Source organism: Ursus americanus, chromosome 5 (assembly GCF_024610735.1).
Source record: "Ursus americanus isolate L20-20 chromosome 5, mUrsAme1.1.p, whole genome shotgun sequence".
Classification (NCBI taxonomy): domain Eukaryota; kingdom Metazoa; phylum Chordata; class Mammalia; order Carnivora; family Ursidae; genus Ursus; species Ursus americanus.
In genome coordinates this window covers 53225919-53242512 of record NC_142131.1, presented here as the reverse complement: position 1 = coordinate 53242512, position 16594 = coordinate 53225919, and the positions used below count along the sequence as shown (strand labels likewise).

The 16594-nt window shown below is 36.7% G+C and overlaps 1 protein-coding gene across 3 annotated transcripts in view; it reads right to left on the bottom strand.

Annotated features, from left to right (window-relative positions):
- PFDN1 (prefoldin subunit 1) overlaps positions 1-16594 on the bottom strand; it is a 62882-nt gene that overhangs the window by 30988 nt on the left and 15300 nt on the right. The gene's annotated exons all lie outside the window — the stretch shown is intronic.

Genomic DNA, 16594 nt, shown 5'->3' with positions numbered 1-16594 from the left:
CACCACAGGTTTAAGCCTTGGCTGAGAAGGATTAAAAGTTTAAAAGAAAATTCTGCTTACAACTCTAAGAAGGGAATCAGGCTTTAAGATTCATAAATAAACGAAAAAAAGGGATAAAAATCTATCACAGGCTAAGAGAAAAGTTAAATAATAAAAATCCCCCATAATTTTTATTTTTCAATTGTCTAGATCAACTTTTATCTAGATATTTTTTAAACAATATTTATAAGTTAGAGCTCCCCCTCCAATCTTCTTAAACTTTTTTTTTGCAACAGCACTAACTCATGACCTTTTAAAGTCACAATCAAGTACTGTGTTAGGATCAATGCATTAGTGTTTATAGGAGTTCCTCACACAAAAAGCACTGTATAAAGCCTAGTATCTTTTATTATTATTTCCAGAGTTTATAATACCTCTGAAAAGCTCAAAATGCACAAGGGGAAATTTTCAACTTTTTCCATTTTACAGTCAGATACATTATTTACAACTGATGAGAGTGGAAATATGCGGAAGCTTTAAAAATTAGCACTGAATCCATTTTGTGAACATATGTTCATAATTCTTGCTGTAGGGAAAGGAAGAATAAACTATTTAGTAGCCTTAAAAAAGTGAAATGAATTCTTTCCCTTCTAATGGAATCAAGCGTCCAACTAAGCTGAACAGATTTCCATTAAAAATTGCAATTAATTAGGCAGATGGTTTCTTCTCTTTGCATAAAACTTTAAGTTTAGCAACAAAGAACTAAACTTCATTTCTTTTTGTTGTTTTTATTGAAGTATAACTGACAAAAAATATTTTATTAGTTTCATATGTACAACAGTGATTCAATATTTGTATATACTACAAACTGATTACCACAGTAAGTCTAGTTATCATCTCTAATCATATAAAGTTAATATAATATTACTGACTGTATTCCCCATGCTGTACATTATATCCCCAAGACTTACGTTATTTTATAACCGGAAATTTGTACCTCTTAATCACCTTCACCAATTTTGTCCCCCAACAGCTCCCCACCCCTAAACTCTGTATCTATGAGTCTGGGTTTTGTTTTCTTTGTTCTGTTTTTTAAGAACCCACTGGTATTGAAATCACTTGGTATTTGTCCTTCTCTGCCTGACTTATTTCACTTAGCATAATACTCTCTAGGTACAGTCATGCTGTCATAAATGCCAATATTAACATTCTTTTTTATGGCTGATTACTATTCCAGTATGTGTGTGTGTGTGTGTGTGTGTGTGTGTGTGTGTGTGTGTGTGTGTTTTCTCATATGTCTGTTGGCCATCTGTATGTATTCTTTGGGAAGACGTCTATTCATATCCTATGCCCACTGTTTAATTGGATTTTTGTTGTTGTTGTTGTTATCGAGTTGTAGGAGTTCTTTGTATATTTTAGATAGTAAGCCTTTATCAGACATATGATTTGCAAATATCTTCTCCTATTCAGTTTACCTTTTCATTATGTTGATGGTTTCCTTTGCTGTACAGAAACTTTTTAGTTTGATGTAGTCCCATTTATTTTTGTATTTATTACCCCTACTTTGTAAGTTAGATGCAAACAACAACAATAAAAACAAAACAAAAACCTCACTAATATGAGGAGCTTACTACCTATATTTTCTTCTAGTTTTATTGGCTTTAAGTCTTACACTGAAGTTTTTAATGCACTTTAATTTTTGTATATGATGTAAGATTGTGGTCCAGTTTTCCGAACACCATTTACTGAAGAGAATACCGTTTCCCCATGCATATTCTTGCCTTCTTTGTCATACATTAATTGACTATATATGCATGGGTTTACTTCTGGGCTCTCTACTGTGTTTTACTGACCTGTGTATCTCCTTTAAACAAGAAGCCAAATAAGAAAACATATTAAGGTAGCAATATGCAGTTTTCTCTACTAACCACAAAACAAAACAAACAAACAAAAAAAACCCACCACTGTGTCTAGGCTGGGTTTTAACCAAGAGGATCTGTTATTATAAATATAAAACAAGTAAAAACAGACCAAAAATGGCAACTCTAGCTTTGTCCAGTCAACTGTGAGAAAACTGCTCCTCTTCTTTATGAATACACCACCCTGCCATATATAATACAACCTGGTAAAGTTCTCTTTCACTCCACTAATAATTAACCTTGTTAATGTCCTGATGTGGACAGTCCACATCATTTAACTGATGATCCTGGTCTTCAGCAGTAAGTTGATCCTTAGTTAAAATTTTACTCATAGAGTCACTGCCAAGATAGTGCACATTCATGCAAAATAAGGATTACTATATAACCTTTTGTGACTAAAATATTCTTATTAGTCCAAGAGACAGGTGCTATTTCTGATAAGACTAGGATACACTGAATATTTTTCTCAGAACTCTTTAATACAGGGGCGCATGGGTGGCTCAGCTGGTTAAGCAGCTGCCTTCGGCTCAGGTCATGATCTCCAGTGCCTGGGATCAAGCCCCACGTCGGGCTCCTCACTAAGTAGGGAGTCTGCTTCTCCTTCTCCCTCTGCCTCTCCCCCTGCTTGTGCTTTCTCTCTCTCTTTCTCAAATAAATAAAATCTTTAAAAAAAAAAAAAAAGAACTATTTAGTATAGTATTTGAAGAGTAAAGTGTTTTAAACTGTACTAAGTCTCAGTGATACCATGTAAAAAGTTACTATAAATCTAGGCCCAAAAGTCACCAAATTGTGTCATTAGATGCACAATTTTACTAACAAAGCCTTTTAGCCATAAAAATAATTTTCAGAATAAAATATACATTTTTAAATAGCACTGATTGCTGGCCAGTGAGTAGTATTCTCAAATAATAGGTCATCAGACATTACCTTTATTAGTGTCTGGGAAATTTTCAAAGCTAAGATTAGAGATCAAGTCATTACTTATGTGGCCTTTAAAAATAAAGTATCTGAACAGATACTAAATCCCTTGAGCAGAAAATAAAATTACTAGAAAGCAAGAACACTCAACAACAAAAACATGTTTTTCCATGGCCACACACCCTTAGGTAGCTATACTGGACTGTGCCAACTTCAAAGGCCAGAAAGATGTCGCTGAAGCTAGCCAATTTACTATAAGCCTAAGGATATCTCAGCCATAAAAGTCTTAAACAAGGATGAGCATTGAGTAAACACAACTGTTTACCTCAATGAGTAGTTACATTGTAAAATTCAAACAAAAAAACTTATGGAAAATTTGGTTTAGCCCTTTATTTTTAAAAAACGCCAACCACAAATCCAATGAAGACTGGGAAGGGCCCCAAGAAACATCTGAGTTTCTGGAAAAAGTCTTTAGGAACATTTTATCTATTGTTAAAAGGTGCTGAATTATCAAACGCTATTTTGAAAACACATAATGTAATTATGAGTCATTTATCATAAATAAATATTAGGCACATAGTTTCTCAAAGTAGAGACTCTCACAGAGATCCTGCCTGATAGCTCATGGAAAGCCAAATGGTAGATAAAGGGTTCTGCAGGTCAAAATGTGCCACAAAGGAAACATAAACCGTGAAGAGGAAAGTTATTTTTATATGACACATGACATGCAAAGAATGTGCTTACAATATTCGGGATTATATATGCTACACTAGAGTCACTGCTTTGTAAAGAGTCTCAACACTGGAAACCAATGCTAGGTGGCCCAGCACGGCCAACCTTCATGCTCAAGTAGCCTACTTAATTTCCTCATTAATTTATAATTATGCCACCTGAAATATACATTATTTTTGAAATACGTAATTTTTATGATGACTTTTGTTTTTGTTTCTTGAGAAACATCAGAGGGTATGTTCTGAACTGTCCTGCAGGTTGGTACATGACTTCCACTTTCTTATGACTCAGCATGAATCAAGAGTGTTGTTTACCTGCCCAAAATAAAATCCAAGATGAGCGACAATGTTGTCTTTTGGGTATGCTCACCTGGACATACACTATTCAGACACAACAATATGCTTATGATAATGTATTCTGTATGGGTGGGAAACTTTTAGAGGACATCTGAAAACATATGGGATTTAGAACATTCACAAATTAAGTGGCAGAGAAAAGGATGAATAAGAATGAATCTATCTTGGGGCACCTGGGTGGCTCATTAGGTTAAGCGTATGACTGTTGATCTCAAACTGAGGTCTTGATCTCAGGTCGTGAGTTCAAGCCCCATGTTGTGCTCCATGCTGAGCATGGAGCTTGCTTAAAACAGAACAAAAAGAAAGAGTCTATCTTGCTTCTTTGCCTCACCCCACTGGTGATGAAAACTACTAGCATATGCACACAAAGATCTATGTGCAAAAAAAATTTTATGTCATAATTTTAGCAAGCAAGGAAGAACTAAAATCCCCTAGTAAAGAAGGAATTTTAAAATTATGGTACATCCAGGGAGCCTGGCTGGCTCAGTTGGTGGAACATGTGACTCTTGATCTCAGGCTTTTAAGTTTGAGCCCCACATTGGTTGTAGAGGTTAGTTAAAAATAAAATCTCTAAAAAATAAATAAAAATAAAATTATGGCACATCCATATTGTAGAATATTGAGCAAGCAGAGACATTTGTTACCAGCATAATGGAGAACAGATACCCTGAACATTCTTCCTACTAAAAAACAAAGCAAAAAAAAAAAAAAATTGTTTTTCTAACATTTTGCTGAGCAAACACACATGAAACATTCCAGAGGCCCAAAAGAAGTGAGATCAGGAATTCTGAAAGGTATGAAAACAGTAAAACTGCTTTCAACTTGAGAGTTCCTGCTGAATCCCAGAGACCTTGAGGATCCATACTGATAAAGAAACAGGAGATAAAACCTACAAACCATCCAAAATGAAGATACTATTAGGAGAATTCTCAGTTAAAGCCAGGTCCCCAAAGGGTTCCACCTTCAGTAAGAGTGAAGAAGAGTGAAAAAAAAAAAAAAAAAAGAAACTTGTCTCTCAGTAGGGTAAAATAGAAGAAACCTGTCTACACCACGGAAGTAAATAAAATGAACAAACAAAAATGTCCCCTAAGCATGTATAACCAAAGGAAGGAGGGTGGGGGGATGGCAAAATGGGTGCAGAGGAGTGGGACATACTTGCTTCCAGTTATAGAATGAGTAAGTCACCAGGGAAAAAGGTACAGCATAAGGAATACAGTCTGTGGTACTGAAAAGGCATTGTATGATGACAGACATTAGCTACACTCTTGATGAGCAGAGCAGAACATACAGACTTCTCGAATCACTTTTACACCTGAAACTAACTAACACTGTACTGTCAACTATACTTCAATTAAAAAATAAAAAATATTTTAAAAATTCAACACAATAAAAAAATGAAATACAGTGAAATGGATTTTTTTTTAAAGATTTTATTTATTTATTGACAGAGATAGAGACAGCCAGCGAGAGAGGGAGCACAAGCAGGGGGAGTGGGAGAGGAAGAAGCAGGCTCATAGCAGAGGAGCCTGATGTGGGGCTCGATCCCATAATGCTGGGATCACGCCCTGAGCCAAAGGCAGACGCTTAACCGCTGTGCCACCCAGGCGCCCCAGATTTTTTTTTTAATTTGACTAAAGATACATCAGTTATGTAGGAAGAGTGTAATTTTCATATTTTAATTCTCAGGATGTAAATAACTTTTCAAAATGTAAGCTATGAATTCAAATTTTTTAAAATAGTTAAGTATGATATATATAAAAACACATTTCATTTTTACTCAGAAAAAAAAAAAAACACTTGGGTGTCTTTTTTTGATATATAACCAACATGTAACATTATATTAGTTTCAGGTATCAGTTCTTACTGGAATATAAGAACTCTCCTATTTTTGTTTTTTTAAGTAGCTATCAAAAAGCAAATGACAAAATCAAGCAGATCATGAACTATTTCTAAAAGGAAGGAGACAGAACATTAAACAATTAACAACTTATAAAACTTATGTGAGCAGTGCTAAGAGTTGTTTAAGTCTCACTAAAGGTAATTCTACATTTCCTAAACATTCGAGAAAAAAAGGTATTTTAACTAAAAAAAGAATCAAAGAATGTATAACCATAACTGACCGTCTCATGGGTTCTGGTCCAAATTCGACCTACTGTATGGTTTAGAAAATCTCCAGCACAGACTTTAATTTACAGTGTTCCTAATTAGGTGGGTGGCAAAGTTCAAGTAAACTTGATGATGGGTTAATAAAAATTAATCAAACTAAGAGAAAGAAAAAGCTATTAAAAAATAAACAACAATAACAAAATAGGATACAGCATTCAAGACCTAAGAAACAATATTGAGCAGTCTAACATATGTGTAATTAGAGATCCAGAAGGAAAGAATGAAGCAGAAGAAACACTTGAAGAAATAATGAACAAGAATTTCCTAAAACAAATTAAAAAAACAAACCCCACCAAATCACAGTTCCAAGATACCCAGAGAAAGCCAAGCAAAACAAAAACAAAAACAAGATGTAACAGGTAACATAATTAAACTACTGAAACTCAAAGATAAACAGAAACTCTTACAGGCAGCCAGAGAAATGACAGATTACGTTCAGAAAAACAAAGGCAAGAGGCACAGCAAACTTCTTGTCTCAAACTATATATGGCAGAAGACAATGGAATGACATTTTCAAAATACTGAAAGAAAAAAGTTATTAGCCCAGGAGTACATACAAAGTGAAAATATCTTTCAAAATGAAGGAGAAGGGGCACCTGGGTGGCTCTGTCGGTTAAGCGTCAACTCTAGATTTTGGCTCGGGTCATAATCCCAGGATCCTGGGATCAAACCCTAAGTCAGTCTCCATACTCAGTGGGAAGTCTGCTTGAGGATTCTTTATCACCCTCTACCCCTTCCCCTGCTCATGCACACTCTCTCTCTCTGAAATAAATTTTTAAAAAATACTTTTAAAAATGAAGAAAAAAATTCAAACAAACAAAAGCTGAGACTATTTTGGCAAATATAGACCATAAAAATGTTAAAATTAGTTCTTCAGCAAAAGGAGTATAACTTCAGCAGGAGTATGTTGTAAGGCAACTTACAAAGAAATGAAAAACACTCGAGACAGTATAAATTAAGATGAATATAAGCAACTTTTTTTTTAACTGGTAGTCACTTTCAAAAAAACATTGTATTTATTTATTTACTTCAGAGAGAGAAAGGGGGGGAGAGACAGAGAGAGACAGACAGACACACACACACAGAGAATAGCAGGGAGAGGAGCAGAGGGAGAGGGACAAGCAGATTCCACGCTGAGCATGAGCCCAACGTGGGCTTTGATTCCATGACCCTGAAATCATGACCTGAGCCCAAATCAAGAGTTAGACGCTCAAACGACTGAGCCACCCAGGCACCCCTATTTTTAGTCATTTTAAAAGACAGGTGACTGCCTAATGCAGAGACTGGCAAACTATGGCAAGCAGTCCAATCCAGGCACGTTCATTTGTTTATATAATGTCTACGGCTATTCTCACAACAAAGACAGACTTAAGAGAGACTATTATGATAGAGATCACATGGCCAGCAAAGTCAAAAATATTTACTATCTGCCCCATTACAAAACAAGCTTGCCAACTCCTGATCTAAAGCAAACTATGGGGGCACCTGGGTGGCTCAGTCAGTTAAGAGTCTGCCTTCGGCTCAGGTCATCATCCCAGGGTCCTGGGATTGAGTCCCACATGGGGCTCCCTGCTCAGCGGGGAGCCTGCTTCTCCCTCTGCCTGCTGTTCCCCCTGCTTGTGCACACTCTTGCTCTCTCTCTCTTCAATAAATAAATATTTTTTAAATTAATTAATTACTTAAGCAAACTATAACACGTAAATGATTTAACAGTAAAAAGAAAAAAAGGAATGGGTGAAGGAATTTGAAATACAATATTAAAGATGAAGCAAATAATAGTACTTAAAGGTAGAATGTAACAAAAACATATATTGTAAAAACAGGAAAATCACTAATTTTAACTGAAGACTAATAAGCCAAAAGTGAAGATAAAATAGGACCATAAAAAAATAATCTAAAAGAGGGGTGCCTGGCGCAGTTAAGCATCCAACTCTTGGTTTCAGCTGAGGTTGTGATCTCAGGGTTGTGAGACTGAGCCCTGTGTTGGGCTTTGCGCTCAGTGCAGAATTTGCCTAAGTTTCTCTCTTTCCCTCTCCCTCTGCCCCTCCCCACCACACAGGCTCCCTCTGTCCCTGAGATAAATAAATCTTAGAAAAAGAAAAAGAAAAAAAAAAATATATATATATATATAATCTAAAAGAAGGCAGAAAAAAAAGGAAAAGGAATAAAGAACAAACGAAACAAAAAGAAAACAAGTAGCAGAGTGGTAGATTTCAATCCAACCACAACAACAATTACTTGAAAAATAAATGATCCGAACACCCTAATTAGAAGGTACAAATTGTCAGACTGGATTAAATATCATGACCCAACTATGCAATCACCAACAAATATACCTTAAATAAAAAGACATAAACAGTTTAAAAGTAAAAGCATGATCACACTCACTAGGATGTAAATAATGAAAAAGATAGGTAATAACAAATGCTGGAGGGAATATGGAGAAACTGGAACCCTCATATGTTGCTAGTGGATACTAAAATAGCATAGCTGCTATGAAAAACATTCTGGCAGTTCCTCAAAATGTTAAACATAGTTACTTATGACCCAGCTATTCAACTTCTAGGAGTATAGCCAAGAGAATGAACACATAAACACACACACACACACACACACACAAATATTCAAAGCAGATTATTCATGATAGTCATAAACTGGAAACAACTGAACTGTCCATCCACTGATGAATGGATAAATACAATGTGGTATATTCCTACAATAGAATATTACTCAGCAATACAAAGGAATAAAGTACTGACTGATACATGCTACAACATGGATTAACCTTTAATACATAATGCTGAGGGGTACCTGGCTGGCTCAGTCAGAAGAGCATGTGACTCTTGATTTCAGGGATGTGAGTTCAAGCCCCACACTGGGTGTTCAAGTTTAAATAAATAATACTTAAAATAAAATAAAAGAAGATAAATAAAACATAATGCTGAGAAGGCAAACGCAATATTATATTATTGTATGATTCCATTTACGTGAAATGTCCAGAATAGGCACACTCATACAGACAGAATGATCAGTGATTGCCTACAACCGAAAGAAGGGAGAAAGATGGAATAACAACTATGGGTTCATGGGTTCTTTTCATAGTGAAAAATACGTTCTGGAATTAGTGGCAGTAACTGCACAATTTCATCAATATTCTAAAAACCACTGATTTGTATACTTTAAAATGTTTAAAAAAGTGAATTTTATGTTATGTGAATTTTATCTTAAAAAAAATAGCCAAAAGACTTACACACTTCATCAAAGAAGACATGAAGATGAGAACTAATACTCAACATCACGAGTTATTAAAGAAATGCAAAATTAAACCACAAGGACACACCATTACATATCTACGGGAATGCCTAGAATCAACAACAACAAAAAAGGCAATACCAAGCATTAATGAAGACGCAAACCAACTGGAACTCTCATACGTAGATGGTTGGCAAAATAGTTGGCCAGTTTCTTATAAACTTAAGCAATCACCCACCACTGAACCCCGCAATCCCATTCCTAAATTTATAACCCAGAAAAATAAAAACATATGTCTGCAAAAACAAAACAAAACAGTACAAAATATTTATGTCTACTGTATTCATAATTGCCAAAAACTAGAAACTCAATGTCCATCGACTGGTGAATGGAGGAAATGTGGTGCAGCTATACAATGAAATGCTATTAAGCAATAAAAAGAACTACTGATACACCTAATGACATCAAGAAATCTCAAAAGTTACACCAAGTCAAAGGCAACAGACGCAAAGAGTTATATACAGTATGCTTCCATTTACATAACATTCTAAAAAGGGAAAATAAGGGGAAAAAATAAACCAATAGTTAATAGGGAGTAAGGGTAAAGAGAGAAGAATGACTAAGGAATGTTCTGAGGAGATGTAAATATTTCAAAACCAGACTGTGGTGTTAATTACACAACCATATATGTTTGTCAAAAGATAAGAACTTTATAACTAAAAAGGTTAAATTTGGGGCACCTGGATGGCTCAGTCAATTAAGCATCCAACTCTTGGTTTCAGCTCAGATCATAACCTCAAGAGTTGTGGGATCCAGCCCTGCACCAGGCTCTGCACTCAGCACAGAGTCTACTTGAGTTTCTCTCTCCCTCTGCCCCTTCATGGTGCCCCCCCAAAATAAATAAATCTTTAAAAAAAAAGAAAAAAGAAAAACAATCAGGAAATGATTTTATTTCCAACAAAATGGAAATAGATTAATCTTAGAATGACATTAACATAAGTACACTTAAGAGTTTCAAAGTGACTAAAGAACATCCATTTTTTAAAATTATGAAATAAAATCAGATACATATCAAGTATAACTGAACAAAAAGAACCAAATTGTGGAAGTTAAAACTAATAAAAACAGGGGTGCCTGGGTGGCTCAGGTGGTTAAGTGGCTGCCTTCAGCTCAGGTCATGATTTCAGGGTCCTGGGATCAAGCCCCGTGTTGGGCTCCATGCTCAACAGGGAATCTGCTTCTCCCTCTCCCTCTGCCCCAACCCCCACTGTGCTCTCTCACCATCTCTCAAATAAATAAAATCTTTTAAAAATACTAATGAAAATAATTACAACAAAATAATGAGTTAAGGGATACACAAGACAAAAAAGATGTAAAATGGATGTGGATGGAACTAGAGGGTATTATGCTAAGCAAAATAAGTCAATCAGAGAAAGACAATGATATGATTTCACTCATGTGGAATTTATGAAACAAAACAGAGGATCATAGGAAAAGGGAGGGAAAAATAAAACAAGACGAAATCAGAAAGAGAGACAAAGCATAAGAGACCCTTAACTAAGGAAATAAATTGAGGGATGCTGGAGAGGAGGAGAGGGGGGTGGGGACTGGGTAACTGGGTGATGGGCATTAAGGAAGACACGTGATGTAATGAACACAGGGTATTATATACAAATGATGAATCACTGAACTCTACCTATGAAACTAATAATACACTATATGTTAATTAGTTGAATTTAAATAAAATAATGTTTTTAAAGATGTAAAATGTTACCATATGATTTCACTCATACACGAAATTTAAGAAACAGAATAAATGAGCAAAGAAAAAAAGACAGACAAACCAAGAAACAGACTATTAACTACAGAGAACAAGGTGATGGCTGGGGGCGGGGGGAGGGGGCAGGGGGGCGGGGTGGAGCAGGTGTGGAGGGAGGATGGGTCAAACAGACGATGGGGATTAAGGAGTACACTTGTCATGATGAGCACTGGGTGATAATGTAAGGAATTGTTAAATCACTATATTGTACACATGAAACTAATATAACACTGTATGTTAACTATACTAGAATTACAATTTAAAAATAAATAAACAAACACAAATAAAACCATTCCTATTTTTAAAAAGGATGTAAAAATGTGAAGTCAAAAACATAAAATGTGGTGGGGCAGGTGTAATAATGTTAAGCTTTACAATGGGGTCAAACTTAAGCTGTTATCAACTTGAAAGACATCATTTTAGACATGTCATTGTATATAAGCCTCATAGTAACCTCAAATCAAACATCTACAGTAAATACAAAAAAATTAAAGAGAAAGGAATATAAGCACACCACTAAAAAACTCATCAAACCACAAAGGAAAAGAGCAAAAGAAGCAAGGAACTGAGAAGAACCACAAAAACATCCAGAAAACAATTAAGAAAATGGTAATAAGCACGAATCTATCAACAATTACTTTAAATGTTAGTGGACTAAATTCCCAAGTTAAAAGACAGAGTGAATTAAATAACACACATGACACATCTACCTGCTGCCTACAAGATACTCCCTTTAGATGTGAAGACATATGCAAACAAAGTGAAAGATATTCAATGCAAATAGAAACAACAAGAAAGCTGAAGCAGCTATACCTTTATCAAACAAAATAGTCTTTAAAACAAAGACTATAATAACGGACAAAATACGGCACTACATACTGATAAAGAAGTCAATCCAATAAGACGATATAACATTTGTTAATATTTACATGCCAATCGTAGGAGCACCTAAATAAAAGCAAGGTAGGGCATCTGGCTGGCTCAGTCAGAAGAGCATGCCACTCTAGATCTTGGCGTTTTGAGTTCAAGCCCCAAACTGGGTATAGATATTACTTAAAAAATAAAAAAACTTTAAAAAATAAATAATTAAAGCAAATTTAACAAATCCAAAGGGAGAAACAGACAGCAATGCAATAATAGTAGGGCACTTTAATGCCCCCACTTCCATCAAGGGATAGAAAATCACTAAGGAAACAGCCTTTATGACACATAACACCAAATAGACTTAACAGATATTTACAGAACATTCCATCCAAAATCAACAGAATACACATTATTCTCAAGTGCACAGGAAACATTGTCCAAGTCAGATCATATGTTGGGCTACAAACAAATATTATTAAATTTGAGGACTGAAATCATATAAGCATCTTTTCATGAAACTAGAAATTAATTACATGTAAAAAAACTGGAAAACTCAAATATGTAGAGACTAAACAACACGTCACTAAGCAACCAAAGAAGAAATCAAAAGGGAAATAAAAAATACTTTGAGATAAATGAAATTGGAAAAGCAAAATACCAAAATTTACAGGAAGAAACAAGAAAAATCTCAAATAACCTAACTTTACACCTCAAGGAACTAGGGTTAAAAAAAAAAAAAAAAGACAAAACAAAGCCCAAAGTTAGTAGAAGGGAGGAAATAACAAAGATTAGAGGAGAGAGCATGAGAGTAAAAAGACAACAGAAAACATCAATAAAATTAAGAGCTGGTTCTTTGAAAAGATAAACAAAATAGACAATCCTTTAGCTACAGTCACCAAGACAAAAAAAAGAGAGAGAGAGAGAGAGAGATGACTCAACATCAGAAATGAAAGAAGAGATGTTACAAATGATACCACAGAGGCTCCCGGGGTCCTGGGATCCAGTACTGCACTGGGCTCTCTGCTCAGGGGAGAGTCTGCTTCTCTCTCTCCCTCTGCCTCTCCCCACCCCCCCCCATGCACTCGCTCTAAAATAAATATATAAAAAAATTTTTTAAATGATACCACAGAAATACAGAAGATCCTAAAAGACAAGAATTATACGGCAGCAAACTGGATAACCTAGAGAAAATGGATAAATTCCTAGAAACATACAATCTACCAAGACTGAATCGTAAATATACACAAATCTGAACAGACCAATTACTACAGAAGAAAACTGAAACACTCATCAAAAATCTCCCAACAAGTCCAGAACCAGACGACTTCACTGATGAATTCTACCAAACATTCAAAGAATATCAACGCTTCTCAACTCAACTCTTAAAAAAAAAAAGAGGAACACTCTCACATTCATTTTAGAGGGCCAGCATTACCCTAATACCAAAACCAGATAAAGACACCCAAAGAAAAGAAAATTACAGGCCAATATCCCTAATGAACACAGATGCAAAAATCCCCAACAAAATCTTAGCAAACCAAATTCAACATATATTAAAAGTGGGGACTGGGGAGACTTTCAGGGAAGATGGTGGAATAGGAGCTCACCTCATCCCACCAAACAACTAGATAACACCCATATCAGCATAAATAACCCAAAATATAACCTGAAGACTGGCAGAACAGACTCTCCACATCCAAATGTAGAGAAGGGGCCACATCAAAGACGACAGGAAGGGTGGAAAGTCAAATGGACCCCAAGAACTGTCCATGGAAGGGAGGGACTGGCAGATGCAGAGAGGGGATATGACCAGATCCCCAACCCAGGCATGAGAGGCCCACATGGGGAAGACATATCCCCCATAACATTTGGCTTGGAAAACGAGAGGAGCCTAATAATCAGTAGGGCTTAACACCTGGAATTTTAATAATCAGGAGGCTCTGCTTTAGGAGAGTGGGAAGGGTGGAGTCCCTGCCCTTAGACAGACAGCACAACAGGGGCGCCTGGATGGCTCAGTCAGTTGAGCGACAGACTCTTGATTTTGGCTCGGGTCATGAGCTCCTGGGTCACAGGATCAAACCCTGTATCAGGCTCCACAGTCAGTGGGGAGTCTGCTTGAAGATTCTCTCCCTCTGTTTCTCCCCCCACACATGTGTGCACTCTCTCTCTCTCTCAAATAAATAAATGAATCTTAAAAAGAGAGAGAGAGCACAAGAAACATTCCTGCTGAGATACAGCACAAAAGCAGCAGTTTGAAAAATGCCTGGGGTATATGAGAAGGAGATTTATTGACTAATCTTAAAGTCTGTACGGGAAGGGCTGGGATCTTTGGGAGACTTCTCTAAGAACTAAAGAGCTGGCAGGTACCACTTCTCTTCCCCACCCTACAGCCTAGATACACCTGTGGGAACCAGCACAGCACCTACACTCTCCATCCTGCTTGCTAACAGCATCCCCATCCACAAGCACCTCTGCAGTTCTGCCCCTCCAACCTGGCAGGCCTCAGCAAGAGTTTTCTCAGGAGGCTGCAGTCCCCTCCTGCAGCAGAGCAGCACAGACCATGCTGGCACCATGCACCCCATTCTCATGTTCTGCTGCTAATGTGCTCCCTCCCATATGCCCTTGTTTGGAGCCCATCTAAAGTGGTGTCATAAGCCTGGTAGTTTGCAAGCAGTCCCAAGAGGGGCCAGCACCACTCCAAAGTGAATCCTGTCCCAGGGTGAAGAGAATATAACCCCACACACCACTCCAACTACAGCCCCAACTGTGGGCAGACACTGGGTCTGACTGCAGGCCCTTTCCAACAAAAGTTTCTCAGGGACAACATAGGGAGAGCACCCTGAAGTTCAGTGCTATTGCATCTATGGCAAAAATCTGGTCTGACTCAACTGAAGCACAAGGTGGATTCAGACTGGCCCATTAACAACACAGGGACCAAACCTTGCCCACAACAGGCAAAGAGAACCATTAAAGATAACTAGACTGCAGGCAAACAGAGATCAGCCACAGCAGTAAGGCACAAGCAACATACATAGGAGACATCCTTGAAGGGCCAGGACTGGTGAACAGGGAACACTGCACTGCAGGGCACTATAGGACCTATTCTTCATCAGGCCACTACTTTCAAGAGCAGGAGAAATAGCTGACCTTCACAACACACAGAAACAGACATAGAGAGTTAGACAAAGTGAGGAAACAAGGGAGTATGCCCCAATGAAAGAACAGGATACTATCACAGCAAGAGAGATAAATGAAATGGAGATAAGTAATATGCCTGATAGAGAATTTAATGTACTGGTTAGAAAGACACTCATTGGATTGGAGAAAAGAGTGAAAAACCTTGGTGAGACCCTCAACAAAGAGAAAGAAAATGTAAAATGAACCAATCAGAGATGAAGAACTCAATAACTGAAATTAAAAACACACCAGACAGAATAAACAGTAGACTACAGGAAGCAGAAGGAGGAATGTAAGTGATCTGGAAGACAGAGTAATGGAAAGCAATCAAGCTGAACAGGAAAGAAAAAAAATAATAAATGAAAAGACTCTGGGAACTCAGCGACACCATCAATTGTAAGGAAACAGAAATCCAGATCCAGAAGGCACAGAGAGCCCCCAACAAAAGCAACCCAAGGAGGTCCACACCAAGACAAAAGGTAATTAAAATGGAAAAAAGTAGTGATAAAGACAAAATTTTGAAATCATCAAGAGAAATCAGTTACAAACAAGGAAAAACCCGTAAGGCTATCAGCTGATTTTTCAGCAGAAACTTGGCAGGCCAGAAGGAAGTGGAATGATATATTCAAAATGCTTAGAAAAAAAAAAAAAAAACAACCTATAACCAGGTTTTTCTCTATCCAGGAAAGAGAGATAAAGAATTTCCCAGAATCTCCTGGACACACAAAAGTGAAAGGAATATCACCACTAAACGAGCCTGACAGGAAATGTTAAATGGAACTTTCAACAGAAAGGAAAGACTGTAAGTAGAAGAAAAATAGGAATTACAAAAGCAGTAAAATTAGGTTTACTATAAAAATCAGTCAAGTGATTCACAACACAAAATAAAAGGACATGAAGTATGACACCATATACCTAAAACATGGGGGGGGTAGCAAAGAATGGGTTCAAACTTAAGCCTTAGTTCCCAACTGAGCCACCCAGTGCCCAAATTTTTTAAATTATTTTTAAGTAATTTCTACACCCAACATGGGGTTCGCAAACTCACAACCCCAAGATCAAGAGTCACATGCTCTACTGACCGAGACAGCCAGGTGTCCCGGAAGCTGGTTCTTTGAAAAGATCCAAAAAAAAAAAAAAAAAAAAAAAAAAATCGATAAACCTTTAGCGAGACGCAATTTAAAAAAGTAAATAAATAAGAGAAAGAGAGAGAGAAGGACTCAAAGTCAGAAATGAAAGAGAAGAAATAACAACCAACTCTACCAAAAAACAAAGGATTATAAGAAAATATTATGAAAAATTATATGCCAACAAACTGGACAACCTAGAAGAAAAGGATAAATTCCCAGAAACATAAAACCTTCCAAAACTGAATCAGGAAAAAACAGAAAATTTGAACAGACCAATTACCA